Genomic DNA, 23,796 nt, shown 5'->3' on the forward strand with positions numbered 1-23,796 from the left:
ATAGGGTATCCCCCTGGAGAAGATAAGCCTGTGCGCCAGGCATAGGGCAGCCCCCTGGCGATGATAGGGTCGGTGCACCAGGCAATGGGCAGCCCCCTAGCGCTGATAGGCCCGGTGCACCATGCATAAGGCAGCCCCCTGGTGATTATAGGCCCGATGCACCAGGGATAGGGGAGACTCCTGGCGATGATAGGCCCAGTGCACCAGGCATAGGGCAGCCCCCTGGCGATGATAGGCCTGTGCACCAGGCATAGGGCAGCCCCCTGGCGATGACAGGCCCGGTACACCAGGCATAGGGCATCCCCCTGGCAAAGATAGGCCTGTGCACCAGGCATAGGGCAGCCCCCAGGCGATGATAGGGCCGGTGGCTGCCCCCTGGTGATGATAAGCCTGTGCACCAGGCATAGGGCAGTCCCTGGCGATGATAGACCCAGTGCACCAGGCATAGGGCAGCCCCCTGGCGATGATAGGTGCGTGCACCAGGCATAGGGCAGCCCCCTGGCTATGATAGACCCATACAGCAGGCATAGTGCAACTCCCTGGCTATGATAGGCCCAGTGCAACAGGCATAGGGCAGCCCCCTGGCGATGATAGGCCAGGTGTACCAGGCATAGGGCGGCGCCCTGGCGATGATAGGCCTGTGCAACAGGCATAGGGCAGCCCCCTGGCGATGATAGGCCTGGTGCACCAGGCATAATGCGGCCCCCTGCCGATGATAGGCCCGGTGCACCAGGCATAGGCCATCCCCCTGGCGATGAAAGGCTCGCGCAGCACGCAAAGGGCAGCCCCCTGCCGAAGATAAGCCTAGTGCACCAGCCATAGGGCAGCCCCCTGGCGATGATAACCCTGTGCACCAGGCATAGGGCATTCCCCTGGTGATGATAAGCCCGTGCACCAGGCAAAGGGCAGCCCCGTGGCGATGACAGGCCTGTGCACCATGCATAGGTCAGCCCCCTGGCGATGATAGGCCCAGCATAGGGCAGCCCCCTGGCGAAGATAGGCCCATGCACCAGGCATAGCGCAGCCCCCTGGCGATGATAGGCCCGGTGCAGCAGGCATAGGGCAGCCCCCTGGCGATGATAGGCCAGTGCACCATGCATCGGGTAGCCACCTGGCGATGATAGGCCCAGTGCACCATGCATAGGGCAGCAACCTGGCGATGATAGGCCTGTGCACCAGGCATAGGGCAGCCCCCTGGCAATGATAGGCCCAGTGCACCAGGCATAGGGCAGCCCCCTGACGATGACAGGCCCGGTACACATGGCATGGGGCAGCCCCTGGTTATAATTGGGCCGGTGCACCAGGCATAGGGCAGCCCCCTGGTGATCATAGGCCTGTGCACCAGGCATAGGGCAGCCCCTTGGTGATGATAAACCCATGCACCAGACATAAGGCAGCCCCTGGCGATGATAGACCCGGTGCACCAGGCATAGGGCAGCCCCCTGGCGATGATAGGTGTGTGCACCAGGCATAGGGCAGCCCCCGGCGATGGTAGGCCTGTGCACTAGACATAGGGCAGCCCCTTGGTGATGATAAACCCATGCACCAGACATAAGGCAGCCCCTAGTGATGATAAACCCATGCACCAGGCATAAGGCAGCCCCTGGCGATGATAGACCCGGTGCACCAGGCATAGGGCAGCCCGCTGGCGATGATAGGTGTGTGCACCAGGCATAGGGTAGCCCCCTAGCGATCAAAGGCCCATGCACCACGCATAGTGCAGGCCCCTGGCGATGATGGGCCCAGTGCAACAGACATAAGGCGGCCCCCGGGCGATGATAGGCCCATGCACCAGGCATAGGCCAGCCTCCTGGCGATAATAGGCCAGGTGAACCAGGTATAGGGCAGCCCCCTGGCGATGATAGGCCCAGAGCACTAGGCATAGGACAGCCCCCTGGCAATGATAAGCCCGGTGCACCAGGCATATGGCAGCCCCCGGCGATGGTAGGCCTGTGCACCAGACATAGGGCAGCCCCCTGGTGATGATAGGCCCAATGCACCAGGCATAGGGTGGCCCCCTGCCAATGATAGGCCCGGTGCACCAGGCATAGGCCAGCCGCCTGGCGATGATAGGACCGTGCACCAGGCATAGGGCAGCCCCCTGGCGATGATAGGCCCAGTGCAGCAGGCATAGGGTAGCTCCCTGACGATGATAGGCCAGTGCACCATGCATCGGGTAGCCACCTGGCGATGATAGGCCCAGTGCATAGGGCATAGGGCAGCCCCCTGGCAATGATATGCCCGGTGCACCAGGCATAGGGCAGCCCCCTGGCGATAATAGTCCCATGCACCAGGCATAGGGCAGCTCCCTGGTGATGATAGGCCTGGTGCACCAGGCATAGGGCAGCCCCCTGGCAATGATAGGCCCGGTGCAACAGGCATAGGTAAGCCCTCTGGCGATGATAGGCCCGGTGGACGAGGCATAGGGCAGCCACCTGGCGATGATAGGCCAGTGCACCAGGCATAGGTAAGCCCTCTGGCGATGATAGGCCCAGTGCACGAGGCATAGGGCAGCCCCCTGGCGATTATAGGCCCGGTGCACCAGGCATAGGCCAGCCCCCTGGTGATGATAGGCCCGTGCACCAGGCATAGGGCAGTCCCCTGGCAATGAATGGACCGTGCACCAGGCATAGGGCAGCCCCCTGGTGATGATAGGTTTGTGCACCAGGCATAGGGGCCCCCCCTGGCGATGATAGGCCCGTGCACCATGCATAGGGCAGCCCCATGGCGATGATAGGCCCATCTCAAACACCAGGTTCATTACCAAACTCATTGACCGAACCGCCTACTCCCAACTAAATGCATTTGTCGTAGCCAACAATCTCCTAGACCCCGCCCAATCAGGTTTCAGAGCTTGTCACAGAACTGATTCCACCCTAACCTCAATCTGGGATGACCTTAAAATGACGGCAGACTCTGCGGGATGCGCCGCACTAATCCTTCTTGACCTATCCGCCACCTTTGACAAAATCAATCACTCATTCCTCCTAGACCGCCTCCACTCCCTAGGAATTTGTGGAACCGCTCTTAAATGGATAGCTTCATTCCTCAAATATAGGTATCAAATAATGATACTCTCCACCTATACCTTCCAAGCCCGATCAGTCGACACGGGAGTCCCACAAGGAACATGCCTATCCGCCCTCCTGTTCAATCTCTACTTGATCACCCTCGCACCAATAATTCGTTCACACAACATACTGTGCTACAACTACACCGAGGACACTCAACTAATTCTAAAACTCCTGAACTCAAAACCCAACTCCCGACCTGACCTGGCCTCCTGCCTCCTTGTCATAGAACTCTGGATGACCCACAGCCACCTCTTGTTAAACCCCTCCAAAACGGAAATCATGGTATGTGGCAACTCCGAACTTCTTCCACACCCACTACCCTGGCCATCCACCATGGGCAACTCACCTGACCCCCTCCAACTCAGTGAAAAATCTTGGATGCACCCTTGACTCTGACCTAACACTCTCGCGCCAAGTCAACAACGTCTCAAAGTCCTGCCACTCCCACCTTAAAACCCTTAGGTGCATCTTTCCATATCTCTCATTTCCCAACAGACTCTCCGCGGTTCAATCAATCGTTATATCAAGACTCGACTACGCAAACCCCCAATACCTCGGAATCCACGCGTACCTATTGAACAAACTCCAAAGGGCTCAAAACGTGGCAGCCAAAATGCTACTTGCACTCGGCCCAAGAGACCACACCTCCCCAGCCCTTAAGACGCTGCACTGGCTTCCAGTAGCACGAAGAGTGGCTTTCAAAACCTTATGCATCTCCCATCGAGCGCTGCATAAAACCGGTCCTCAATATCTTCAAGACAAGCTAAATCCCTATCACCCCCCACGCAACCTAAGATCAAGCTCAGCTGGTCTACTAGTCATACCTAAGACAAACTCAGTCAGATTAGGCGGATCGTCATTCTCAGCCTTGGCCCCCACGTTGTGGAACTCACTCCCACCCCACATCCACCAAACTGAGGATTTAACGTCTTTCCGCAAACTGCTGAAAACCTGGTTCTGCCCCTAAAACCAACCCGTACCAAGCTAACCCAACAGACCAACAGCAACTCAAGGACACCAATCCACCAAACCACCTGATGCAAGAAATGGAAAGCTAATAACCCATAATATAAGCTAGAAGGACAAACAGAATTAAACAAGAAAAGTAGATCATAGCAGAGAAATGGCTAATAAGAATAATCACACGGAAACAGCAAAGAGATTTAAAACTCTGTGAAATGGACGTAATGCACAAGGAGTGACTGACGTGAATGGCATGAATGCAATAGATAAAACTGAAGAAGCCGGTGGAACAGAGGAATGCGCTGAGTGGAAGAATGCATGAGTGGATGAACAGATAACTATGTAGTTCAAACGAGTGTATAAATCGAATGAGTGAACAGATCGGATGAGGGTATAGAATAGATGATCAAAATGAGCGGATAAGTGTATAGAATAGGTTGGGTGTATAGAACAGGCGAGCATGTAGAACAGATGAGTGCGTAAATAACAGAGAAGCAAGTAAAACGCAGGAGTGCGTAGAACTGATGAATGGGCAGAACGGAAGAGTGTAAACCGGATTGATGTGTGGAACAGATGAGTATGTAGAGCGGATGAGTAGGCAAAGCGCAGGAGTGTGGAGAGCGGATGAATACGGAAGTACGGAGAATGTGTAGATCGCTGGTGCAGATAAATGTACACCCCTGTGCGGATGAGTGTATGGAGCGGATGAGTGTATGGGGCGGGGAGTGTATGGGGTGGAGGAGTGTATGGTGCAGAGGAGTGTATGGGGTGGAGGAGTGTATGGGGCGAGGGAGTGTGTGGGGTGGGGGAGTGCATCGGGCAGGGGAGTGCATGGGGTGGGGGAGTGCATAGGGTGGGGGAGTGCATAGGGCAGGGGAGGGTATAGGGCGGGGGAGTGTATAGGGCGGATGAGTGTAGAAGAGCAGATGAGTATATAGAACAGGATTACTGCATATCAGGGAATGACCTTATTGCTGTTGAAGGAGTGAAAATCAAGAGTGCATAAAGCCAATGAGTGCGTAGGAGGGGTTGAGTGCGTAGGAGGGATTGAGTGCGTAGGAGGGGTTGAGTGCGTAGGAGGGGTGAGTGCATCGAGATGCTGAATGCATAAAGCAGACGGAATGAAAGGATGTTTATATGGATGGAGTTACAAGAATATAGATGGAGTCTATATGGATAGAACAAATGTTATACGTGAATGGAATAGATCACATATACGGATTGAACGGGTGCCGGATGTGAATGGAACGGGTGATGCACGTTGACGGAACAGCCGACACGTGAATCGAATGAATGCCGTATACCGACTGATTGGGTGCCATAGGTGGATGATAGGATGCCGTATACAGACGAAACGAGTGACGTATATGGGTCAAGCGTATAACATAGGTGGCTGGAATGAATGAAATAAGATGATGATACGGATGAAAATATATGGATGGAGCGCATAAACAACTTGTAATACACGGAACAGCTTGGGGTAAATAGAGCGCATTTGACTGCATGTGGCGGAGAGGAGTGCGTGCTTGGAGCTGACAGGAGTGCATACATGAGAAAGACATGCATTGAGCATATAAGAGTGCATGCGTGGGGAATGCTGGAGTGCATGGGGCTAAACTTGAATGCATGAGCGCGTCGAGCGGGCCAAGGGTGTAGAGCCATCTGGGGTGCACGAAGGTGATTGAAATGCGTGACATATATATTATGGTCTGGAATGCAGAGAACGTTCAAAAGTACTCATATCACATCATAACACACCGCCACGCTTACTCTCTCCTTACACCACCACTCAACTAGAACACAGAGACACTATGACACCATTCGGTGTAACTGTTCTCATACCAACATTCTGCCTCATACTCCCCATCACTCTAAGTAAACACTGCTGGTTACCCACCCCCCACCCAGGCGTTCTCTTCAGGCCTAACGCAGCCACATCCGGTCTGGATAAATCCTGCCAGAACGAACACATACTCCTGACCTCTCAACCACCAGACCTACCGCTAAGAAGCAGCTATTACACTAATACCGCACCAGCTGCATACATATCCGGTGCTCACACGCACCTTGAACCTCTCTACTCTCTCTATTGACCTGAACTTCGGTTCCCAAGGGCGTTCAACCTACCAGCGCCTTCAGACCATACCAATGGTATATAAGGTGCTATATAAATGCAAAGTAACATAACATAACATAACATAACATAACATAGGGCAGCCCCCTGGCGAAGATAGGACAGGTGCACCAGGCATAGAGCAGCCCCCTGGCGATAATAGGCCCGGTGCACCAGGCATAGGCCAGCCCCCTGGTGATGATAGGCCCATGCACCAGGCATAGGGCAGCCCCCTGGCAATGAATGGCCCGTGCACCAAGCATAGGGCAGCCCCCTGGTGATGATAGGCCTGTGCACCAGGCATAGGGCATCCCCCTGGCAATGAATGGCCTGTGCACCAAGCATAGGGCAGCCCCCTGGTGATGATAGTTTCCGGCACCAGGCATACGGGAGCCCTCTGGCGATGATAGGCCTAAGCACGATGCATAGGGCAGCACCCTGGCGATGATAGGACAGGTGCACCAGGCATAGAGCACCCCCCTGGCGATAATAGGCCCGGTGCACCAGGCATAGGCCAGCCCCCTGGTGATGATAGGCCCATGCACCAGGCATAGGGCAGCCCCCTGGTGATGATAGGCCCATGCACCAGGCATAGGGCAGCCCCCTGGTGATGATAGGCCTGTGCACCAGGCATAGGGCATCCCCCTGGCAATGAATGGCCTGTGCACCAAGCATAGGGCAGCCCCCTGGTGATGATAGTTTCGGGCACCAGGCATACGGGAGCCCTCTGGCGATGATAGGCCTAAGCACGATGCATAGGGCAGCACCCTGGCGATGATAGGCCCATGCGACAGGCATAGGGCAGCCCCTGGCGATGATAGGCCCAGTGCACCAGGCAAAGGGCAGCCCCCTGGTGATGATAGGCCCATGCCTCAGGCATAGGGGAGCCCCCCTGGCAATGATAGGGCCGGTGCACCAAGCATAGGACAGCCCCCTGGCGATGATAGGGCCGGTGCACCAGGCATAGGGCAGCCCCCTGGTGGTAATAGGCCCATGCACCAGGCATAGGGCAGCCCCCTAGTGGTAATAGGCCCATGCACCAGGCGTAGGGCAGCCCCCTGGCAATGATAGGCCCAGTGCACCAGGCATATAGCAGCCCCCTGGTGGTAATAGGCCCACGCACTAGGCATATGGGAGCCCCCTGGTGATGATAGGGCCAGTGCACGAGGCATAGAGAGCCCCCTGGTGACGATGGGTACATGCACCAGGCATAGGGGAGCCCCCTGGCGATAATAGGCCCATGCACCAGGCATAGGGGAGCCCCCTGGTGATGATAGGGCTGGTGCACGAGGCATAGGGCAGCCCCCTGGCGATGAAAGGCCCATGCACCAGGCATAGGACAGCCCTCTGGCGATGATAGGCCCGTGCACCAAGCATAGGACAGCCCCCTGGCGATGATAGGCCTGGTGCACCAGGCATAGGGCAGCCCCCTGGCGATGATAGGCCCGTGCACCAGGCATAGGGCAGCCCTCTGGCGATGATAGGCCCGTGCACCAAGCATAGGACAGCCCCCTTGCGATGATAGGGCCGTGCACCAGGCATAGGGGAGCCCCCTGGCGATGATAGGCCCATGCCCCAGGCATAGGGGAGTTCCCTGGTGATGATAGGCCCGTGCACCAAGCATAGGGCAGCCCCCTGGTGATAAGCCCATGCGGCAGGCATATGGCAGCCCCCTGGTGATAAGCCCATGTGGCAGGCATAATGCAGCCCCCTGGTGATAAGCCCATGCGGCAGGCATAGGACAGCCCCCTTGCGATGATAGGCCCGTGCACCAGGCATAGGGGAGCACCCTGGTGATGATAGGGCCGGTGCACCAGGCATAGGGCAGCCACCTGGTGATAAGCCCATGCAGCAGGCATAGGTCAGCCCCCTGGCGATGATAGGCCTGGTGCACCAGGCATAGGTCAGCCCCCTGGCGATGATAGGCCCGTGCACCAGGCATAGGGCAGCCCTCTGGCGATGATAGGCCCATGCACCAGGCATAGGACAGCCCCCTTGCAATGATAGGCCCGTGCACCAGGCATAGGAGAGCCCCCTGGCAATGATAGGCCCATGCCCCAGGCATAGGGGAGTCCCCTGGTGATGATAGGCCCGTGCACCAGGCATAGGGCAGCCCCCTGGTGATAAGCCCATGCGGCAGGCATAGGGCAGCCCCCTGGTGATAAGCCCATGCGGCAGGCATAGGACAGCCCCCTTGCGATGATAGGCCCGTGCACCAGGCATAGTGGAGCCCCCTGGTGATGATAGGGCCGGTGCACCAGGCATAGGGCAGCCACCTGGCAATGATAGGCCCAGTGCACCAGGCATAGAGCAGCCCCCTGGTGGTAATAAGCCCATGCACTAGGCACATGGGAGCCCCCTGGTGATGATAGGGCCGGTGCACGAGGCATAGAGAGCCCCCTGGTGACGATGGGTCCATGCACCAGGCATAGGGGAGCCCCTTGGCGACTATAGGCCCATGCACCAGGCATAGGGGAGCCCCCTGGTGATGATAGGGCCGTGCACCAGGCATAGGGGAGCCCCCTGGTGATGATAGGGCCGGTGCACCAGGCATAGGGCAGCCACCTGGCAATGATAGGCCCAGTGCACCAGGCATAGAGCAGCCCCCTGGTGGTAATAGGCCATGCACTAGGCATATGGGAACCCCCTGGTGATAATAGGGCCGGTGCACGAGGCATAGAGAGCACCCTGGTGACGATGGGTCCATGCACCAGGCATAGGGGAGCCCCCTGGCGATAATAGGCCCATGCACCAAGCATAGGACAGCCCCCTGGCGATGATAGGCCTGGTGCACCAGGCAAAGGGCAGCCCCCTGGCGATGATAGGCCTGGTGCACTAGGCATAGGTCAGCCCCCTGGCGATGATAGGCCCGTGCACCAGGCATAGGGCAGCCCTCTGGCGATGATAGGGCCGGTGCACGAGGCATAGAGAGCCCCCTGGTGACGATGGGTCCATGCACCAAGCATAGGGCAGCCCCCTGGTGATAAGCCCATGCGGCAGGCATAGGGCAGCCCCCTGGTGATAAGCCCATGCGGCAGGCATAGGGCAGCCCCCTGGTGATAAGCCCATGCGGTAGGCATAGGACAGCCCCCTTGCGATGATAGGCCCGTGCACCAGGCACAGGGTACCCCCCTGGTGATGATAGGGCCGGTGCACCAGGCATAGGGCAGCCACCTGGTGATATGCCCATGCAGCAGGTATAGGTCAGCCCCCTGGCGATGATAGGCCTGGTGCACCAGGCATAGGTCAGCCCCCTGCCGATGATAGGTCCGTGCACCAGGCATAGGGCAGCCCTCTGGCGATGATAGGCCCGTGCACCAAGCATAGGACAGCCCCCTTGCGATGATAGGCCCGTGCACCAGGCATAGGGGAGCCCCCTGGCGATGATAGGCCCATGCCCCAGGCATAGGGATTTGAACTCATCTGTCTGGCCACAAGGAGTCATTGGAGAGTGCTCAAAACAGCGGTGATGTGAACACCATAATGGGAATTGGTGACCACTCGGGCAGCAAGAGTTTGTAACAACTGCAGCCGGCAGATAAGACCCATGGGCTGGGCTAAGAACATGGTGTTACAGTAATGTATATGACTTAAAACGAATGAGACCACTATCAAAGGTCGTCAATGGTAGGGTAAAACTGGCAGAACCTTGCGCAGTACCCTAAGGTGAAAATGGCCAGCCACTGTCACTGGCGTAGGACAATCACCCCAGAGTCCAAAGTGTCGGATTAGGGGGAGTACCTACCACCAGAACCTCCAATTTGACCCCATTCAGCTTGAGCCAATTGCTGTTCATGGAACCCCTCACAGCCGTCAGGCACCGACACAGCACGACATCTCAACCTGGTTAAGATCTAAATAAACTAGGATTTCTGTGCCATCGGCACATGAATAGTAGCGGAGGCCGTGGGAGCGGACGAGGCGAACAAGAGGCTGAATGTAGATGTTGAAAAGTAGAGGGGACAAGGCAGAGCCTTGAGGGACACCACAGGACAGCGAACAGGAAGCTGAGAAAAAAGGAGGAGGGAGAGTGATTGGCCTCTATCCCTCAAGAAAGAAGTAAGCCATGCCAGGGTGGGCCCAGGGAGAGCCGCCGAGGCGAGGCGGGAGCCACCCTTTTGAGTTTCAGCGAAATGTACAGCTTCACCCGCCACCAACCCCCACATCCACCCCTTTAGCGCCGGGGGCGGATCATAGGGCGCCAGCGAGAGACTGGGGGCACACTGGGCACACAGGGGCTGCACCACTGACCCACTCCACCACTGCATGGGAATGCCTACGCATCCACACCACAATCCAACTCGGGCAACAATGAGACTTTAGCTGCTGGCTGCCTGACTGTAAACAGGGCGTTTGTCAGATTGTGACAAGTGTCCCCCTGTGGCTTCCCTAGTTCACTGGTGCGCCTTGCCCACGTGCCACACCGTTTTGTACATAAACTTACAGTGTCGCCTGGGTACCTATGAAAGGCAGGCACATACACTGCATGCACTTTCTAGCGTCTCACACTAGTATTTGGTAACCCTAGACGCTAACCTCTCAAATTCAGCGCTCCAATTCAACACACGCAAGCAAACAGAGAAAGCTTAATAACTCGCTCGCCAGACGGCAAGCAACACAACCCTACACCGCTAAAGCCAGTTTACGCACCAGAGGCCCCATGCAGGCCAATGCAGCCTACACTGTGGGGACACAAACTCCTCGGTGCTCTTGACACAAGACACCTAGAAACCCACAGGCGTGCACAGCTCGCTGTAGTTCCCACATCTACACAAGAGGCAAGAGCACAGCTATTTGGCCTCGCATCATAAGAACCCAAACACAGGTCCGTCAGTCGGGGTTGTCAGTCACCGGCCGGAGCTACGTGCGATCCAAAATGTAGACCAAAGACCTCAGTGCTCTGCCAAAGATCACAGCGAGCACCCATTGGCTGCGCCGAGACTCAGGCTGCACTCCCGGCACGTATTCAGGGTTTCGCTTGGATGAAGGGGGGCGGAGGGGCGGCTAATTTAGAAAATATGTTCAGATCTGGTTCATTTCGTGGGGATTATATGTGCGGGCCACGTGGCCCCCCCGTCCCCAGGCCTGCTGTGAGCGGCCCCACGCAGCAGGTTAATTCCATGGTATGCCGGCTCTCTTTGGCAGCTTTAAACCCTGCAGCGTGAAGGCCTTGTGTAATGGGTGGAGGGGTCTTAATTTCTTTTTAATTGGAACAAATGATTCGTTTCCGTGGCGCGCGACTATCAAACAACCTCGTTAAATGCGGTTCTGGGAGTCGCGGGGGAGGTCGAGCCATGCTTTCTGATACTTAAGGACTTACACATGGTACCAATGAAAAAACACGGGGATTTTAAATATCCTCTGTTTGATAAATACCGCCTGATTATGAGTTGGGATTGCGTGTCTTATTCACATCACGGAATGCATGGAAAGCGCCGGGCTTGCTAAAATGTGGGTTATTTTGCCCAGGAAACACTGGAGCCCCACCTTCAGTTGGATGGTATGTATTTTAAAAATTACAGATATATTAAAATACCACATGATTTTACCACTACCACAAGCATCACAATGAGGCCCTTGTAGGAACCTGAGGAGAAGTATTGCAAATTATTCATTGAACTTTGGTAATTTGTGAGGCGCCTTCTGCCCGGACCTCCTACAGACCGCGCTCCTCTGTTGCTAACCGGGGGTTATCAGCGATGATAAATACAGGGTGCAGACCCACCCCACTACTGATTGAGCTGATGACTGTAAGGGAGTATCTGACGTCATCTGCAGGCGCCACCAACGCCCCCCTCGCCCCATGGATGCCATCTGAATCACCTCTAGGCACGTGCTGACTGTGCCACGTGCCCGTAATCACTGCTTGGACCACGATTACAGTTTCAAAATATGCGTGGGATGGAGGTCTTTCAAAAGGTGGTTATAGGAAGCTCGCGAGACGCGGCACTGCCATAGTCGCACGAGATCCTTTATGGGAGTGCCCCCAGCCGCACAAAGCAGCCAATGGACATCGCACTGGGCCAGTAGAAGGAGGACGCGTCTTCGCCAGCCTTACTCGCGAAGCAGGTGCAGGTGAGAATGATAATGTTTACAAGGAGGCCATGAGGAGAATTGGGAAGCGATTTGCCAGCAAGGAAACTACAGTGCTGCACAGAATAGGAATTTATGGTCACAAACAAGAAGCGTCAGAACCCGTGGACGCGATTACGCAACCAAGTTGCGAGAACTAGCTGCACTGTGCAACTTTGAAGGAATGATCTGTGAGATGTTGACGCCCCACACCAACAGCAGAAAGGTGCGCGACAAGTTTATTTTGGAGAAAGAGCTCCAACGTGACAAGGCCGTAGAGATCGCGAGGGCCGTAGAAGAGACCACGGGGTGACAGAAAGAGTTTGCTGGCAGCTCTGTCCCAGCAGAGGTCCAAACGGTCACGTTTAGAAACAGAAAAGAGAAGCAAATGGCAGATGCAAGAGAAGGAAAGTCGGGAAGAAAGGAGCTGCTAAAGTGTCACAGATGCACTAGTACGAAACACTTGGCTAATGACAGAGAATTTCCAGCGAGAGACAAGGTGTGCTCCGTGTGCAAGAAAATCAGACATTTTGCGCTGGTATGCAAGTGGCGCAACAAAAAAGTGATGACCATCAATGCAGAACACAACGTGGAGGCAGAATCCTCTTCGGAAGAAGAAGGGAGCCCTACCATGTTGATGGTGAACAGCTCAAAAGCCATAAGGGAGAAGCCCCATTGCGTGATCAGGGTGAACCGTATGGGGACAAGAGTGATGGCTGACTCAGGCTCCGATTTCACCATTTTACCCTTACACTAGCACAATGATATGATGGGAACCGGCAGAATGGAAGTGCTCAGCACGTGCCACAAACCCACTGTATTTGGAGGTGCGTCAGTGAACCTATTAGGGTACATTAAAGGGCGTCATGGAGTTCAAAGGAAGAGAGACCATAACAAGAGAATACTTGTCCAAAGAAGGCCCAGCAGTCCTAGGATGGGACGACCAAGCCAAACTCAAGATCACACTAGATCCCAGCACGGAAGATCAGGTATTGCCAGTCAATACAGGAGGAGTGCCAGAAGTGAAAGAAGACTTCCCCAAAGTGTTTTCAGAAGGGCCGGGTAAAATCAAGAACTTTGTACACAGAATAATACTCAAGGCCAACGCTGTTACTGTCAAGCATAAAGTACGGCCGGTACCAGCGACCATCAGGGACATACTCAAAAGCCAACACAACAAAATGGTGAAAGAGGGGACCATCCAAGAAGTGGCAGCCTCGGAGTGTCTGAGCCCGGTGCTGCTGATCAAAAAGCAAAACTCAGAGGACTTGAGAGTATGCACAGACCTTTGCAGCATCAACCTGGAGGTCATTCAGATAGCTATCCTGTCCCCAGCATTAACAAACTATTCCTCATGATGAAGGAAGCAAGGTGTTTTACAAGCTGGACATGAGGGATGCATATCATCAAATTCATCTTCACAAAGACCCCCGGCCCCTCACAGCATTCATCATCCCGTTTGGGACATACCACTTTAGCAAGATGCCTTTCGGCCTGTCATCAGCAGCCTCAGCATTCCAACCTATGATGGACTCACTCCTGCAAGGTAAAGGGAAATGGCTCCTATTTCCAGGATGATATACTGGTATGCACCGATGACGTCACATTGAGAAAAGTTTCACTAAGTTACAGGATGCTGGAGTAAAGCTGAAATATGAGAAGTGTGTCGTTAAAGCACAAAAGGTCAGATACCTGGGGTACAATATATCCACCCAAGGAAACAGCACCAGACAAAACCTTGTGCAGGCCATTGTCAAAGCTCCAGAGCCTGCCAACAGGGACAAAGTAATATCATTTCTAGGACTTGCAGAATACTATGCCAAGTTCATTCAAACGTTTCCGGAAGTCACTGCACTGCTGAAAGACACTGCTGATAGACCTGCTCAAAAAGGGAGAGGAGTTCACCTGGTCAGAAGGACGGATAGTGGAAGCACAGTGCCTACAGCCGTTCAATCTCGCGTGGGATACAGTAATCACCACGGATGCCAGCACATGTGGATTAAGTGCCGTGCTCACCCAGAAGAAAGGTGGTACGGAACATGTGGTGGCATTCACCTCAAAAGCCTTATCCAAAGCTGAGAGGAGCTACTCTACTGTGGAGAAAGAGGGGTTAGCCTGTGCATGGGCAGTAGATAGGACCTACGTATGGGGCACTGTTAGGCAGAATCATATGCAGTACCCTTAGGGAACACTACACAAGATTAGGACTACAAGTGATAGTACAATTTCACCTTTGGTACAAGCCTGTACTACACAGTCAAGTGGTAGCAATGGCTGAGCAGCCAGACCTATCTCAAGAGCAAATGAGCAGTAATAGGGATTACACAGAGGACTATAATTACTGTGACTCAAGCAAACACTGACTCAAGGTTTCTGGATAAAAAATATGAGTACATTTATTTTTAAACCAGCTGTTCACAAAACACTTCACTTCTACTAAATTAAACCACACTTTAGATATACTACACACAACCAATTCCTTTTGTTCAGGTCAATTCAAGGTAAGTGCATTAGGATTTGACAGACCGGTCATGAAACAAAGACGTTACCAGGGGTTAATACGCGATCACTTTTTGATATTAATGTGCAGTTCGGTCTTACGAAAGAAAAGCGTACCCGCGGGAAGAAATGCAACCGTAGTCAAACACACTTAGCACCTAGAATTAAAACAAGGGAATAGTGGATACAAATCATAGACAATACTTTTGTCAAGGCAATAGAATCAGAGGACGTGTTCTAAGAGGCAGATAAAAGTCAATAGGCCTGTGCCAATGTCAAATGGAGCAAGGCTCTGTTGTCGGGGATCACACGGTGAGAACAGTTCAAGATTAACATTGCCAGGAGTACTCGATATTGTCAAAGGGAGGCAAAAGTTATAAGACGGAAGGAAGAAACGACAAGCCTTCAGGAAGGAAAAAGTGTTCACCCCAATTCCTCAAGGTCGGATGGAGAGAACGACCAAATGGACACAGTACCTTATTCGGATGAAGAAAGCTGGTGCTATGGCAGTTGTTCCTGATAGTTCCTGCAGACTCACGGTTCCTGAAGCTTTAGTCGTAGGGACAAGAAGGAGGACATCTGGAGCAATCTGCACTACCCAGGGATGAAGCTAGCAGCAGCAAAGCAACGATGAATAAAAGGTGCACTCCTTAAAAACAGCAGAGGGCTCTTCTGATGGCTATCCGGACCACTACAGCTCAGTGCAGTGATTTCGACCCAAAAGAGGATTATCTGGATGGAAAAGGTGAGCTGGTTGATTCCACCAGGCTCAAGGGAAGAAGACTCTGGACTGGATCTTCTCTGTCCTTAAAGGGTAGATAGCTCAGGACTGCAGCAGGGCTTCGCTGGGATCCAGGAGTGCAGCAGCCGTCTTCTTCTTAACTTCTCTTCGATTCTTGTAGTTCCAGTGGCGACTCTGACTTCCAGCCCAAGAGTCCTGTCTTTTATGCTAAAATCCCCCATTTACACAGCTTAGCTGTCAATCACACAGCAGGGGGCTGTCCAGCCCGGACAACCACCTCAGCAAATCGACACAAAGTGCAACTTGGTTCTCCAAGGACACCCTGTGCAGGGTGTCACTAAACCCCTCCCTCACATTCAGCCCACCTAGACACCCAGACGCCAAAGGAGGGCTTCTTCGCAGAAGCCCGCCAAAGGACGGAGAACAAGGACACCAAACTTGGTTTGGCGCGAATAGCAAACAACAAGAAAGACCTTCCCAAACGAAATGGTGAAAAACCACGCTAGGACCCAAAATAAAAATGATATGGGGTAGCGTGTTTTATGTTCACGTCTGTCACCACAGCCAGAACACTAACACAGGAATTCGAGTAAAAATTATAGTTACCACTGCCAACAGCCATGTCGAGTCAGGAAGGGGGACACAAAGTGCCCCTTGAGGCACAGAATGACAGGGGAAAGATATTCCCATCCAGTACTCCATTGTAAGATGGTTTGCACTGGATCTGTATTTAAAAGGACTAGCAAAGCCAATGGTGACTTTACATGTTTCTGGGGGACAGTAGCCATCCCCAGAAATGGAGTGAACAAGGGAAGTCTAAAAGACATCCTTGTGTCACTGCACTAAAGGTGCTGTGTGACACACGAGTAAAAAGATGATGCCTAGGGAGTTGGTGACACTCCATAGCCCATGAGCACAAAACAGTACAACACACACAAAATTACACTGTAAGAGTGGGAAAAAGGCTCACACTCTTACTAGGTGGAAAAAATAAACCCCAGAAGTCCAGCAAAGCTGCTGAGGGACTCACTAGGTAAGGGAAATTATCCATAAATGAGAATTCTCCCTAACACCCCCCTCACCCCCAGACTAAGGGACAGGAGGATTTAATCCACTCCTGGATGGATCTCTTGCCTCTAGTCGGTTAAAAAATCCTAGTGAGACCATCACCATTTTGGTGGTGACTTCCTGCTCTGTGCTCAATGGTAAAATCAAACCCTTGCAGGCAGATTGACCATCTTAGTAGTTTAGGGTTTTCCCCTTTCATTTACATCAGCCATCTCAAGGGTTGGTGGTCAGTCTGAATAATGAAAGTAGATCCATACAAGTATGGTCTAAACCTCTTCACTGACCACACAATAGCAAAACATTCTCGTTCTATTGTTGCCCACCTTGTCTCAGGGTCCTTTAACTTCCTGCTGATGAAACACATGGGATGTTCCCTACCTTTCTCATCCAGTTGACCATGGACTACACCTATACCTGTATTTGAAGCATCATTTTGCACAATGAAGGGTTGGTGGTAGTCAAGAGCTCTTAGGACTTTAGCTTGACAAAGGGCTTTCTTCAGGGCTTCAAAGGCTTGAGTGCACTCCTCATTCCATCTGACCTTTTTAGGAAATTTGGGAGAGGAACAACATTCAGGGGAGAAGCTATGGTCCCATAGTTCTCTATGAAGTTCCTGTAGTACCCAGTGAGACCTGGGAAGGCTCTCACTTGGTTTTGAGTAGTAGGGGTGGCCCAGTCTTGTACAGCCTGTTCTTTGCTAGGCAATGGCCTTATTTCACCCCCTCCTACCTCATGTCCAAGGTAGACCACTTTATTCTGACCAATTTGACATTTACTTGCGTTTATGATAAGATGGGCCTGCTGAAGAGCCTGCAAAACATACCCTAGGTGATCAATATGTTCTTTCCATGTAGGGCTGAACATTGCAATGTCATCCAAGTATGCCATGCAGAAGTCCTCCATCCCATTCAGAACTTGATTGACCATCCTCTGGAATGTAGCAGGTGCATTCTTTAATCCAAAAGGCATTACCTTGAATTGGTAGAGGCCAGCTGGGGTGGAGGATGCAGTTTTCTCCTTGGCATGGTCTGTCAGAGCTATTTGCCAATAGCCTGAGGTTAGGTCAAATGTGCTGAGATACTTGGCTGCATCAAGTTTATCCACCAACTCATCTGTCCTTGGCAAAGGGCGGGCATCAGTCTCTGTGACTGCATTTAGAGCTCTACAGTCCACACATAATCTCAACTCTTTGGATCCTGCCTTTGGTACAAGCACAACTGGGCTAGACCATGGATTAGTAGAGGGCTCTATAACCCCGAGATCAAGCATCTTGTTGACCTCATTCCTTATATGGGTTTTTACATTGTATGACATTCTGTGCCCCCTGCCTTTCACAAGTAAACAGTCACCAGTGAGGATATCATGCTGGCCCCAAGGGGTCAAGCCTGGTGAAAGTGAGAATAGGGAGGCAAACTGATTCAACAGTAACTTTTACTCATCCTGCTGGTCAGATGTGAGACTGGACGAGAGATTAACTCCTTCCACTTTCTCATCTAAAGGTAAGCCTCTGAGGAGGTCAGGCAGAGGTTCAATCTCCTCCTCCTCCTGAGCTGAAGCTAGAAGCAAAGCTCCTATTTCAGGTCTGAGACATAAGCCTTTAAACGGTTGGTTTGAAAGACTCTGGGAGCCTCCTTAGGATGACTAAGTCCACCAGATAGTTCACCTCTCCAAGTTTACCCAAAACTCTGAAGGGTCCTATCCACTTGTCCTGCAAGGCCCTCTGCCTTGTGGGCACCATAACAAGAACAAGCTGGTCTTGCGTAAACTCAACCATGTTAGCCTTCTGGTCATGCCAATGTTTGAACAGAGCTTGACCAGCCTTCAAGTTATCACTTGCCTATGCCATCATGTGCGACATTCTCCTCCGGAGACTTATGACATAGTCAGTCACTCTGACTGGCTTGAGGGAAGGAGCACTCTCCAACCCCTCCTTAATCAGGGCCAATAGACTTCTGACTGGATAGCCATAGACAAGTTCAAAGGGACTGTGACCTACTCCCTCCTGAGGGACTTCTCTATATGCAAAGAGAAGGCATGGCAGTAGAAGGTCCCACTTTCTTTTAAGAGGTTCTTCTAAAGCACCTATCATGCTCTTCATAGTTCTATTAAACCTCTCCACCAGTCCATTTGTTTGTGGATGGTAGGTAGTAGAGAACCTGTAAGCGACTCCACAGTTTTTCCACATGGCTTGCATGTAATGGGATGTAAAATTTGATCCCCTGTCAGATATCACCTCCTTAGGAAAACATAGGAAAACCTACTCTGGTAAAAATACCAAGTAGGGCCTTAGCCACAGCCTGAGCCATAACATTTCTCATAGGTATTGCTTCAGGATATCTAGTAACATGGTCTACTACCACCAGGATAAACCTGTTACCTGAAGATGTGGGAGGATCAAGAGGACCAACAATGTCAATCCCAACCCTCTCAAAAGGAACTCCCACCACTGGGAGAGGCACCAAGGGTGCAGCATTCTTGGCTCCACTCTTGCCAGAGGTTTGGCAAGTGTGACAGCTCCTACGGAATTTGTCTACTTCTGAACCCATTTTAGGCCAGTAGAAGTAAAGAGAGAGCCTTTCCTTGGTCTTCTTAAAACTTAAGTGACCAGCCAAAGGTATATCATGTGCTAACTGTAGGAACTGGAGTCAGTTCATTAGAGGTACTACAAGTCGTTTGCCGTCTCCAGGGGTTGACTCAGTCGGTTCACTGTAGGAGAGGCCATCTTCCCAGTGCAACCTATACTTCCCAGGCTCTTTCCCATTGAGCTGAGAAGCTGCCTGTAGGCGAAGACCTTCAAGAGTAGGACACTCTCTTTGTTCTCTGCTGAGGTCTGCCCTGTTGGGTCCACCTTCTGCCAGTAAAGACTGCAGCTCAGGGTGTTCTACAGGGTCCAGATCTCCAACCAGATCAAGATCCTCTTCCAGATCTGATTCCTCAGTATCTGGTTGAACCACACAAGGTTTGACCTCACACTCAGACTCAGCTAGTGGAGTAGTCACAGATGTGACCTTGGACAGTCTCAGTGATGTCCTTGGGGGCACAGGGGGGCTTGCTGTTTTCCTGCAGGTAGACTTGGGTTTCCCCTTTGTCTCTTTTTGTCTTGCAATAGCAGTAAGTATGTCCTGTGGACTTGGGGTGATAGTTTCTTCTATCAAGTCCCCAGGAGAGCCTCTCCAGGTTCTCTCCTTTGCAGGCCTTGTGAGCTCCTGCTTCCTTTTAGTGCGAGGTCTGGGGGTACTAGACACAACTCCAAGAGTTTTTAGGTCATTACCCAACAGACCTCTCCCAGGTACTTCACTCTGCACACTAACAGGTGTTCTGACAGTCATGTCATTGCACTGATGAGAGCTGGTAACCGAGGAACCATTTGCACAGGGGCACCAGCTAACTTGGTTAGGTATTTGGGTGCCTTAGCAACATCCACTACCTAGAAAAAACATTCATCAACCACAGTTATGCTGGATCCAGTGTCTCTGATGGCAGGGGTCTCCTGACCATTCACAAGAACACTATTTTTTTTATAATACTCTTTAGTATTATCTGGGATTGAGTTATAGACATCTAAATTCTGTTGTTCCCAAAGACACTAAAGAAACACTAGCTGAGACTCTCATGGGTTCATCAGCCAGTAACTGAATGTTTCCTCTTGTCATAGGTACTTGTTCCACCTGGGAGAAGGCTAAGGAGACAGTGTGGACCCCTGAAGGTTTACCCTTACATCTAGAATCCCCTTTCACATGGTCAGTAGCTTCACAAACAAAACATTTACCAAATATCCTATTGAATGGAGGCTTACTCTGACCTTCACCTGGTTTAGCACCAGATGGTACACTAGCCTGATTTGTGGAATCAGAAAAAATACAATATTACGGCTGTTACACCGAGCAAAGGAAAATACACTGACTCGGGCTTATAAAGATTCCCATAATCTTTATTACAAAACTGAACAGTTTTGAACAAAGTACACAAATGGCTATTTGGCCGTCAATACATCACAGAGACCACCAGCAGGGTTCAATGTGAGCAGAGACAGAATTTCCTAGCTGGACATCGACGCATTTATACAATTCGTAAAATGACGTCCAGCCCTCTTACAGGTTAATCATACACTGGGCTAGGGTCACGCCGGGTTCACTTTCCTAATTTACATATCTTGTGCATGCGGTTTACTTTTCAATACATTTACTAAAACACTCCATTATTCTTCAATTTAAGATTTACACTCTTTATATATTGCTTTAATACAGACCAAACAATGTTTCGCATATTATATTCGGATAGCATTACTGTTCTTGTATACTTGTAGTTTAACATTGCTAATTCAAGTAATCCCCTGCTCCCGAGGTCAACAAAGGACAAGGTCTACATGACCCTAACATATAGTCTGAGGGCAGGTTGGACATTAACTTCCCTACAGAGGTTGGAGAGGTTAAGGCAAGAACAAGGACACACAAGACGGCCATTTTAGATTACAGGATGATTTTGTATAAAACCCCAAAATGGCGGTTTCTAACCTAAAATAGAGGCTTGATTCAAGATGGCGCTTACATCAATTTCTAAGGTCAAGACCTTGCCGCAGAGAGTTATTTGCGTACAATTTTTAAGAAACTTGGCGTAGGCCAATATACATACAAATCGTTTGTAATAAGAGGCATAATTTAATATCCGGTTTGACAGATTCAGTTTCCCTTGTGGCTTAACCTGGGTCTGTTTGGGCCCCTCTTTTGGATGGGAGTTATTAGAATTCTCCTTGTTATCTTTCTTTGGCTGCTTTCCCTCATCCTTCTTCTGAGTCGCCCCAGAATCCTTGTGTGTAGCTCTGTTGGCAACCCACAAGTCAGCAGCCTTAGCTAGCTTCTTAGGATCTATCTCCTTTGAATCATCCAAGTGCTGTCTAAGCTCAGGAGAGCAGGCATCATAGATTGACTCCAACATAACAAGATTCCTCAAACCTTCATAAGTGTTCACTTTGTAACCCTTAACCCAACCATCTAAGTTTTTCAAACAGTCACACACCCAGGTAGCCCAAGGGGTACCATCATGCATTTTGGGGGTCCTAAACCTCTTAAGGTACTGGGAAGGGGTCTTCCCAAATCTAGCTATCAAAGCTAGCTTCACACACTCATAATCCTGCTTATCCTCCTCCCCCAACTCCATTACAGCATCACTTGCAAGAGGGGGGAGCCTAGAGAAAAGGCAAGGAATCAACTGATTCCCTGAGATACCTTGAATCCCATGATTGTACTCAAACATTGCTAACCAATCCAAAACATCAAGTTTAGTCTCATACATACCAATCATTTCCTTTGGCATACTGGGTCTCTCAGGACTGGAAGACCTAGAAGATCATGAGAGAGAAGCATTTTCTACAGACAATTTCTTCATCTCTAGAGCATGAGCCATCTCCATTTCCCTGAGACTTAACTCTTGATTGTTCATGGCATTTTGTTTCACTTCCGATTCAAGTCTCATTTTCTCAAGTGCAATAAATTCAGGAGCGAGTGTAGGACCCGATTGGGTCCCTGTGGACAGAGGTTGTGATTTCTGGGCAGGTACAGGAGTGGTAGGGCCTTCTGACGTAGACTTATCTACTCCTTCTAATCCAACACTCTCAGAATCAGGAACATCAGTACCAACATTTGCTGGAGGGGTAAGTCCTTCTGACCCATTCTCCAGACTTTGTTTTCCCAATAACTTAGCAACCAGTTCAGATTTCTTTCCTTTACCAGAGAGGCTCTGTTCTCTACACATGCTTCTTAAAACCTCAGCAGTGTAGTTTAGGAGGCTCTCCTCACTGTAGTTTTCCATATTTGAAATGATTTTTCAGTTAATAGGTTCTTGTGGTGTTTAGTCTTGTGGTTAGTTGACCCAAGGTAATAGCAGCACTCTAAGTGTAAATCCCACTGCTGTACACCAGTGTCAGGCAGAATCATATGCAGTACCCTTAGGGAACACTACACAAGATTAGGACTACAAGTGTAAGTACAATTTCACCTTTGGTACAAGCCTGTACTACACAGTAAAGTGGTAGCGATGGCTGAGCAGCCAGACTTATCTCAAGAGCAAATGAGCAGTGTTAGGAAAGATTTCATATTTAAATGTAATTTTCCCTCCATGTGTCAAACCCCAAACTTTTTGCTGCTGTTTTACATCCTGATCTAACCTTTGCCAGACAAGCGCAACCCTCAGCCGCACTCCTCTGGGCTTTCGCTCACTTCTTATGGGGAAACTGACATGCCCTCAAGACAGTCAGAACTGGGAGACTTTGTTTCCCTTAGTCCTTTCCTCATGTTGCAGCTTTTGTGCAATATGTAACAAGAGTGCAATGTAACTTACTTTACCGCACCCTTGGGTCTCTAGTCATTCCAAAGGCCCTAGAAACTCTCGCTGGACTTATTATGAACTGTGCAGGAGTGTCACGGACAGGACTGGTGGCAGCTATCGTTTATCTTATGTTTTGAACACTTTTTTACCATGTTAGCCGTGCTTACCGTGTTTGGCACGAATAGGTGCCCTGGCTCCAAAATGGCCATGCCACGAGGTTCTTTGTCCTGTCCTTTGGCCATCTTGCCCGTTCACCTTACCCAGGTTGAGCCGACCCGGCTCAGTCCTTATTTGGTCGTGCACTTTCCCGCAAAACCTAAAGCTTTTGCGGGCTTCTGCATGCCTTGTGTGTGTGCCTCCAGGATGTGGGCTGGGATGTCTGTTCCCAATAGACATCCTGGGTGCCAGAGAGTCTGGAGTGTCCTGAATGCCTGGGACCACCGTGGTCCGTGATTGGTCCACATATGGAGTGAGTGTTTGTGAGCAGATCTCCCATTGGGTCCTCACCGTTTTGGCGCGAAGAGAACTATGGATAAAAGGAGGCCAAAAACTCCACTACCATGTCAATCTCCGGAGTTCACACGAACAAAGGATAAGGAGCCAAGTATCCTGCAACAACAAGCCGAGTAGAGGAACCGCTGGTGACCCGCTGGAAGGTTTGGCACCCTGAGCCCTCTGTCTTCCTGCGAGACCCTTCTGCATCTGATCGTCCTAGAAGGTCTGCGAAGGCGCTTCGACCCATTGGAATAGTGGGACCAACTATTCTCGGTACCTTCATCAAACCCTGCAAGTAAGTAAGCCTCTTCGGAAGTGTCCCTCCGCCAACCAGTGGGCTGACCAGCTTACGCTGGACGTTTGTTCTGTCATCGCCGTGGTTTCGAGGAAGCCCTCGAAACTTGGTATACTGCTTGCTCTGTGTCCACGGCACCCTCACACTGAAT

Source organism: Ambystoma mexicanum, chromosome 7p, assembly GCF_040938575.1.
Source record: "Ambystoma mexicanum isolate Mex_15411 chromosome 7p, UKY_AmexF1_1, whole genome shotgun sequence".
Taxonomy (NCBI): Eukaryota; Metazoa; Chordata; class Amphibia; order Caudata; family Ambystomatidae; genus Ambystoma; species Ambystoma mexicanum.